General features: G+C 32.2%; 1 long non-coding RNA gene across 1 annotated transcript; it reads right to left on the bottom strand.

The window, feature by feature from the left end:
* Positions 1-636: 636 nt before the first annotated feature.
* LOC143070640 (uncharacterized) lies at positions 637-3849 on the bottom strand. The gene is made up of 3 exons (XR_012976614.1): positions 3741-3849; positions 1955-2014; positions 637-1072 (listed from the first exon to the last, which is right to left on the bottom strand). It is a non-coding gene; the product is annotated as an uncharacterized LOC143070640 (long non-coding RNA).
* Positions 3850-9849: the final 6000 nt, after the last annotated feature.

Genomic DNA, 9849 nt, shown 5'->3' with positions numbered 1-9849 from the left:
AGATAAACTAAATGTGATGTAAGTGTAAATATATTTCTTGAACTAAACAAACTGTACTGCGTTCCAATTGTTTAAAATACATGTCCACATGGAGTTTGAAATAGGGTTTGGCTACACGCAGTCGAATGACAATGTGCGCCTTGTGTGGGCTAACTTTACATAACTCTTTTAGTAAGTGCAAAACTTCAAGAAAATTACCAACTTTACAAAAAGATAAAAAAAAAACGCCTTTCCAAAACGACATTTTACTCAATGTAAAGCTAACAGAAAAAAGGTCCATAAAGAAAAGGGAAACCCCTTAATGACATTAAGTAAATACAAAGATCAATACATTATTCGTAAACCGTAAAACGTATCAAGAATTTGTTACATGCATCAAATTGAATTTATTATTCTTTATGACATTTGTATTTAATTTGTTTCATATATATAAATATAAATAGGAGGATTTTATACCATATAGACTACAAATTTCTAATACATTCTGAACAAATCACAATGTCTTCGTTAAATATTTTGAAATTATTTCTTAAAATAAATGAGAACGAACTGTAAGCAATGAGCCTCAGATGTAACAAACGTCAGATAATTCTTAGACATTCATTAAGAACAATAAACAAAATACATATTTTTTTATTTTATCTTTATTCGTATTCGCATTATTCATCGAATAAGATAACCAGAAAACACACTGTAGCTGTTAATAGATTCACTGAAGATTTCTTTTCCTGATCCCCATTGCTTGATGTATACTTGGTCGTCTTTTTTAAGTTCTAATATAGTAATTTGAGTTCCCATGTTATAACCAGTCTGACCAGGATAGAAAGTAACTATCTTTGTATCATTTTTCCATAGACCAACATGAAGGGCCTTATCGCTAGGTGTCATTACGGTGCATGAGAACAGAAACACTCCTGGTTTTGGAGCCATGTATATCCCTGTGCTTTGATCATAATCATTATTAACATTCGTTATAACTTTGTTAAACTTAACAATCTCACCAGCTCCCAAGGTTTTTGGAGCAGTTAAAGAAGCCGAAAAGGACGAAAATGTTTGTCTTGGTGATTTTAAGCTGTAAAGAAACAATATATTTTCTCCTTCGATCAATATATATGACTTATGGAATTAAGAACAAATTACAGAAAAGCAGATATAGTACATAAAATAAATCAAATCTATGTCACCCATAGCAAAAACACCTTGTAATAATATAAAACCTTTTATGGGTTGTGTCTTTGTTAATGTTTTGATTTTAGTTAAATCTGGATTATTTAACAATGGTTTTCTGATAGAAATAAACTGTAAAATATTGCCAAATTAAAGTTTGATTCGTAGAAATTTTGGTTTCCTGAAATAGCCTTAAGTCTTTAAACGTTGAAAATTAAATGCCTGTTTATATCAATAAAATTGAATTCCAGACAATATTAATATTAAAAAAATGTTTACTCTGGTGAGTTAGTTAATAGGCACTGTTACATGTACATATCTTCGGTCAGTACTTAATGGCTGTAACGTCACTTAGCGTTGCCTCAGGCCATTAATAATTGGTCATATAACAGGATCATTAAGGAAAGATTCGTTAATTAGTAATTTAACAGTATTTAAATGCAAGGGAAATAAAACAACCCAATCATGTCTTGCATTTTAATTACCTAATATATGAGTGCAAATATTCAAATTGAAGATGTAAATGCACAAACAATTGGTAAATACAGTATTCAAAAACGTGTACCATTTTGACATATATATCGTAAAATGTAACAATTAACTAGCGTAAATCCTTGTAAAAGTTTAAATAATGATCTGTGCTAAAAAAAAAAAAAATGAGAGATATTCATGTTATCAAATATTGTTAGATAATAAAAATTAATATAAGTCCTTCTGGTTAGTCTGTTCTTTGTGTTTTTTTTACTGCAACTTACAACATTTTTTCGATTAATTCCGAAATCATTACCTTTCGCAGTTCCCTTTATCTTGATCATCATACCAAGAAGGTCTTCGAAAAGAGAATTTTCTGTTTAACAAATAAAGTACATGTATCAATTACAAAAAATGATATACAATATTTATCCGAAAACAGCTAGAGCTGTACTAAAAATGTTGGTTCCTTGCAAGAAAAGTAGAAAATTCAATTAAACATAGACTATTGTTATGTCATAGCATTGTTCACGTTACCATATTACAAGAAAATATACATAAAATTGAGAATGGAAATGGGGAATGTGCCAAAGAGACAACAATCCGACCATAGAGCAGACAACAGCAGAAGGTCACCAACAGGTCTTCAATGTAGTATTTTTCAACGTTCTTTAATGTATGTAGTAATGTCTAATTGAACAGTTTTCACTTAAGGTAAATAATTAATTTTGCCTTTTCTATATTTACGTTTCAATAAATTCAAATTGAGAAGATAAAAGTCTTCTAGATCTTGTCGCATTGACAAAGTCTGTAACCGTTGATTGTTTCGATTTCCTTATTTTCTCAGAAAATTATGTAGATGGTTTTTATTTAAGATGATTAAGCATGTTACTCGTATTACAGAGAATATATTAATTCCAAATTTCACAATTTTAGTTTGCATGTCGTTTGAAGTATATCAAAGCATTGGACGATATAGGTGAACATGTAGGTCTACGCAATATTAGATCAAAAGGGAACAAATGAAGTAAAGCTTAACATTTAAATCTGCTTACAACTGTTCATTTATTCTAATTGTGTTTCCTTTAAATCTTACCCGGAGCAGATAGACTAGATGTCTTTGTGCTAATTAAGTTTGATTGTTTTCCTTTTTTAATGTATATAATAGCAATCAATAAACTGGAAAATTGATCTGCAAATTAAATAGCATCTCAAAATTTAAATTTAACAACACTTATTAGTAAATCCAATTAACATTAATGACCCTATCAATACTTAAAAAAAGGTCTGATCGACCGGTCGGCATTTTTGCAATTCGATTTTTGGTCCTTCCAACGCCTAGCTAGTTAACCATTGACGACACTAGTATGAAGCCATGTTTTGTATAGACTGAAGTTTTTATGAAAAAGTAAAATCACAAAAAATAACTGAACTCCGAGAAAAAATAAAAACGGAAAGTTCCTTATCAAATGCGCAAACATATCAAACGAATGAATAACAACTTCCATAATCGTTCCACCGTTAGCAAATCTGTGTTGAGAGGACTTTGCAAGGAGAAAATAATAAGACTAGATCAAGACCCGAACCTTAAGGTGCGGGTTATATTTTCTGGATGTATAATTTTGCCGTCTGTTTCAAAACATGTACCTGAAATTAACTTATCAAAAGTAGAAGCAGTACTAATGATATCAGGTAAAATGTATCTTCCTTGTTCTTTGCATTTGTTGTCCAGTTTAACAACCAACATGTCGACTAACATGTCAACCAACTTGTCGAATATTAAAATCTTATTACTGATCGACTGGTATATATGAAGTGTCGATACAGGTAGATAGTATTTATATAATTATCAAACCATGTGATAATTTTATCACGATCAAGACCATAATAGACCTCTCATGTAAAATCAGTATTGCGTAATAAGTATGTTAAAGTTCTTATTTTGATTGCCTCTGCGAAATTGAAAATATGAGTTGAAAATTACGCAAATTTATGTTTATGAGCAGAGATATACAATGTAATGTATGAGCAAAAAAAATAATTATTTTTTACTTTCAATAAGTTTTTTCTTCACTAAAAGGTATATTTTGACGTGAACTTACCTAGGTTTGGGGAACATGTCCCAGAGACATTCTTTTGCCCATGACAACTCATAACCAGTACAACCACAATAAAACAAACAGCAATCATGATGCGTAGTGTGTATCTTTCAACAATAACAGAAAGAACACTTCAAATGTGACAAAACTGCAAAAATAAAAAAAGCTGCTTAATTACATTATTTCATGTTATAAAAATGAAATTTGATAAAACAAAATATATTGTTTTCAAAAAGTAAAATCACAAAACTACTGAACTTAGAGGAAAATCAATTTGGAAAGTCCATAATCACATGGCAAGTTCAAAATAACAAAACGTATCAAAAACGAATGGACAAGAATTGTCATATTCCTGACTTGGTACAGGCATTTTCAAATGTAGAAAATGGTGGATTAACCCTGGTTTTATAGCGCTAACCCTCTCACTTTGATGACAGTCTCATCAAATTCTGTTATATTTACATTGATGCGTTAACTAAACAGACACAATAAATAAATAGTCAAAATTTGGGTACATCAGTCATCATCGTATAACAATTTTAAAAGGGACAATTTAACAGAACACAGAAACATTTATCTACAAACACATTCATTGATTTGTGTCTCTGATGTCAGAAAATTTTATACGTCACATAAATTTGTCGTTCAATGTGCATGCAAACAGTTTCAGTTTTTTTCTGACTCTTCCTAGACCTATAAAAATGTGTTTGAGTTATCAAATGTCTATATAAATTGATAAGGGTTTCATATTTTATTATACAAGTTATTCCTAAATATTCATGAAATATTTGTTGCTGGAAATTTAGTATAACGATACAAGAAACTAACCAGAAAGTTAATCAGGTTGGATCTAATTCTTCCCTAAATAAATAGGGGAATACGATAACAAGGGTGCAATATAAAATATAACTCAAACTATAACTATAAAAACAACCATGGTCAAAAAGAAAAAAAGTCGATTAAAATACAATTATGATACATCCCACTCGGTGACGTCAAAATTAGGAAAACAAGGTCAGGGTTGTGTTACTGTGTCGGTAAAGCATGTAATGTTTGTGAAAAGTACATTTCATGATAAAAAAAATTCCACCAATAAACAAGACATTGGTTTGTGTATATAATCGAGGGACATTTATTTGTGAAGTTTTATAAATTCAAATATGTATTGCCATTTAAACTTTAAAAATTAAGTTTGTGATATACACAATAATTAAACAATATAACTATAATTCACACACACATATATATATATATATGTTTGGGCTTGTATTATATTTTCCCTCCGGTTTATATGATCCGTTCATCCTTTATTGACTTACAATTCAAGAGTCTATCTAAAAATGAGGGTACTTTTCATATGGCCTTCCAAATACCATTTCGATCCCTAACATCACTAAAGAGACATTTATTGTCGAAATCCGGATCTGGTGTACTAAAAACACATTGACACCGTATGTTTGTGGCATAACATCGTGGCCACAAGTTAATGTTTTTCTGTTTAGTATTAAATTTATATTAAGATCCATTTTGTTACATCTTGTGATCAATTTTATTTGGCAATCGCCAATGCCAGTCAGCAGAGTTAAAGAACATCAGTTGTTCGACCTGTTAGTCAAATGCGTTTTGTTTAAATATACCTTTTCACTTTTTTGGTCTTTTGGAAAATGTTGTTTGTGCTATTTTTAGACCCTTCTACAACGAAATTTGTTTTACATGCATACGTATAAAAATTGCGGTTTTTATCCAACGCAATCATAGGTTTGAACGTAGCTTTCAATTTAGACTCGTTTTTATTTTTTCGTTTGGGCTTGTATCATATTTTTCCCTCCGGTTTATATGATCCGTTCAATTCCTATATTGACTCTTAAAATTCAAGAGTCTATCTAAAAATGAGGGTACTTTTCATATGGCCTTCCAAATACCGTTTCGATCCCTAACATCACTGAAGAGACATTTATTGTCGAAATCCGGATCTGGTGTACTGAAAAAACATTGACACCGTATGTTTGTGGCATAACATCGTGGCCACAAGTTAATTGTTTTCTGTTTAGTATTAAATTTATATTAAGATCCATTTTGTTACATCTTGTGATCAATTTCATTTGACAATCGCTAATGGCAGTCGGCAGGGTTAAAGAACATCAGTTGTTCGACCTGTTAGTCAAATGCGTTTTGTTTAAATATACTTTTCCACTTTTTTGGTCTTTTGGAAAATGTTGTTTGTGCTGTTTTTAGACCCTTCTACAACGAAATTTGTTTTACATGCACACGTATAAAAATTGCGGTTTTTACCCAATGCAATCATAGGTTTGAACGTAGTTTTCAATTTAGACTCGTATATATCCTCATTTATTTACAGTCAATATTCCAGTGTCCCCTGTCCTCAGTTCTAATGACCTTTTGATGTAGGACCCCAATTTATTAACTTGTGTTGGTATAAGGTGAGACCCTATGGTCAACACAACTATTGCAATTTGAAAAAGTTCAATCCATGTTTTTACTAATATTTTGCAATAATCTGATCAGCTGTCTGTTCTACTAATTATTACATAAGCCAACGAGTTTTTTTGTCATTAACGTTTTGAGATGTGTAAGATCCAAACTAGAGGTTGCAATTCTTTAAATATTTGAAATACCCATAGGAACTAAAGTTCTATACTACCCTTACCTTCATGTTTGGACCTCCTAAGAATTGAAATTTAGACGCTACCATGTTTTTCTATACTGGTTACATTTCCAAGTGATGTTTAGATGAGATAAAACACAGAGATCATAAAAGGAACAAGTTAACATATCTATGAATATTATATGTCTCCCAAAAAGAAGCATGGTTTGAGAAACAGCTGTATTTACAAAGTGCAACCAAGTCATATCTTTGAAGCAGAAAATTTAACGAAATGATATTGAATCCACAAGGAACCTCTGAAACACAAATTATTTTAAACACGAATACTGCAACTATTAAAAAAAAGTAAAATACTGCATTCACAATGCTTAACGTTTATATCGTGATGTAAACACAGATTGTCGGTCAGCTAATTGCAATTTTAAGACCAAAAACACCTTGTTTAAAAAAAAACACTTACACAATTAGGGTTATTAAAAATTATGGAATTTAGTCGCAAAGTACATTTTTTACAGATATTTATGATCCCTTTAATAATGGTTGCCAAACCTCAAAGAAATGACGCGAGCTTTATCTACAAGATCAATGTTACTAGTAAACTCAACATCAATATTCAAATAACTATTAAGATAACTGTGGTCTCATGCAACCCCTTGTCAATCAAATAATCATTAAATTAAAGATATAAATAGTTTTTTCAGGGGCTAAATGGTCGTTTGATGGAAGTTTTGTATGGTGATGGTGATCCAAGTGGAGTAGCTGATCCTCAACAGACTCCGTTTTTGTGAAAGACTTAATACAATGTAAACGACCAAAAAGACAGAATAAAACGTTTAAGTAATCATAGACTAGTAAAAGCTACAAGGCTCAATACTATGGATGTCATCATCGTCAACTCGGATGACAAAATGCGTGAACCTATAAAACTTGAAATGCCACAAATATATGAGCAAAACAGGATTCACAAAATTATAATTATAATTCTCAAACAGAAATAAATCTGAAGGATTCCTTACAAAAAGTAAAAAAATATCAAACACACAGACATTAAATCAAGAGCATAACCAGCAATAGTCAGGCCTAAAATAGAATACAGCTGTAGTTTATGGGACTCTCACACCAATGATGCTACCCAAAAATAGAAATGTTTCAAAGAAGAGCAACTAGGTATATTTTGTAACAATTGCCAGAGCAACTAGGTATATTTTGTAACAATTGCCACAACATCAGTAGCGTTACAAATATGACGAATAATACCAAAAGTACCTACACGAGCGCAGAAAGCCGCCTTAAAACACGTCTTATTATATTTTTATAAAGTTATTCACGACCTTATTGCCATACCATCTGAAACTTTTATACCAACATACAGTAGAACAAGAAAAAAAATCATCCTAATACTGATAAACACATACGAACCACAAAGGAAACATATAAATGGTTATTTTTCAAACACACCATCATAAAATGGAACATGTTACCTGTGGCCACAGTACAGTCAACCACAGTTGATAGTTTCAGAGCACACATAACACAAGGTGTTCGTGTCAAATGATTTAATCAAGACAATAAATTTTTGTATATATTTTTTCTTTGTCATTTACCAGAAAAAATCAAGTTTACCACTCATGCTCAACGACAAGTAATCTTCAGTATCCTGATGTTTTGTTGTACAACTGAAGAAGACGAAGAGAAAAAAACACCTACAAAAGAATTTACAACTCTAAATAATAATATTACAAACATAAGTAATTCTAAAAAACTCTACACGGATATTGAAGCTTCTGCAACACCTTACAAAAGTAAATAAAAACAACAGTTACTGCAACTTGAAGCAACAGACAACCCATCACTTGTTGAGTATCTACAGTCAGAAAATATATATATCTTAATTGTCCAAACACCAACTTATGTGCAGTCAGGAGACACCAGTATTGTCAGAATTAACAGTTTTTCTCAACTCAACTAAATTGTCGATTCTAACCACTTCAGCAGTTTCACCACCATTCAGAGGACGATCAGTATCTCCTCAGCTTATCCAATGTCTTCTTTGTCTTCACCAACACCAATACCAGAAGACAGAACTCCGCTCTGTCCAGGAACAAGGTCTTCTTTGTCTTCTCCAACACCAATACCAGAAGACAGAACTCCACTCTGTCCAGGAACACCAAGTCTTCTTCCGCAATTAATTAGGAGAGTTTAACACAATTCAACTTCATATTACTCATCACAATTGCATCCAAGTCAACCCATTACAATTCTCAACCATCCAATTCAGCAATTCTCATATCCCAGCAATCTCAAAAATAACCAACTATTTACAGAAACAGCTCCATCATGTTATTCAGGATAAGATGCCGTCCCGTAACAGATCTCAGCAATCTCATAAATCACCAACTATTTACAGAAACAGCTCTATCATGTTATTCAAGAATAAGTTGCCGTCCCGTAACAGAATACTTCACTGATCCAATTACAGAAATTTCATCTTGTATTACACCAATTGGAAACAACGAGCTCCGGATTGCAAAAGATGTTCAGTAGGAAATTACAAATACGGAACAGACCAATACAGGCAGCTTTGGATGAAAATTGATCAGAAAGTTTTTTAAAAGTGAGGATCTGCTTGGTTAGGAATTTTTATAGCCATAAAATGAAGCAAGGACTTTTACCAAGACGTCGACATTCCATAGATCACGCCATTGTCAACGGTGTCAATTTGACAGTAAAATAAAGCTAATTGATTGGGCAAAGAAAGAGAGGGACTTTCGATGGAACATCATGCTGGCTTTTGAATATGAAGAGGAAATCGCCACGGAACCGTCATACTTCAAAGATCGAAGTATTCGATCGCAGATATCGAAACTGAAAAGTGACTATAAGGATTTTTTGCTCACTGAACTTGTCTCAGACAAAAAAGTTTAAGAAACCAAATATGCCAGAGTACTGCAATGTTTTGAGGAAGCAAATGAAATGAAAACTTTATTTGAAATGGCTGAACATTAATTGCAGGAACGATATAAACAAGTGTTGAAGGCTCAGAAGAAGAGTTATTGAGGAAGGCGGGACAGGAGTTATAAGGAGAAGTAGAGACTTTCTTTGGAAGAGTGCTCCGGGTCCATGAAAGATATGTCCATGTGTTAGGGAACAACATGATTTTGAAACAAAAAGAAAGACCGAAAGTAGGACCAGATCTGCCAAGAAAATGTGCATCTCACAAAGTGGGACAACTAGATTGCCAACAGATGCCTGCAAAACAGCCTTCTTTTATAGGAAAGATTACAATGCATCCACGTATACTATCCCCGGTGCCTTTCCATCCGGCTCTATTACGTTGCAGACTGTGGAAGCAACTAAATGTGTCTTCTCCACTTGGCTACTATCAATCATTGCTAGAAGATCAAATTTACTCATGTCTTTAATTTGAGCTCGTCTATCAGCTATGGTTTACTTTTATAAATTGTTATTTGGATGGAGAGTTGTCTC

This window comes from Mytilus galloprovincialis, chromosome 4 (genome assembly GCF_965363235.1).
Source record: "Mytilus galloprovincialis chromosome 4, xbMytGall1.hap1.1, whole genome shotgun sequence".
NCBI classification, from domain to species: Eukaryota; Metazoa; Mollusca; class Bivalvia; order Mytilida; family Mytilidae; genus Mytilus; species Mytilus galloprovincialis.
Note: the sequence above shows the minus strand (reverse complement) of the source record. Positions and strands in the feature narration are given on the sequence as shown.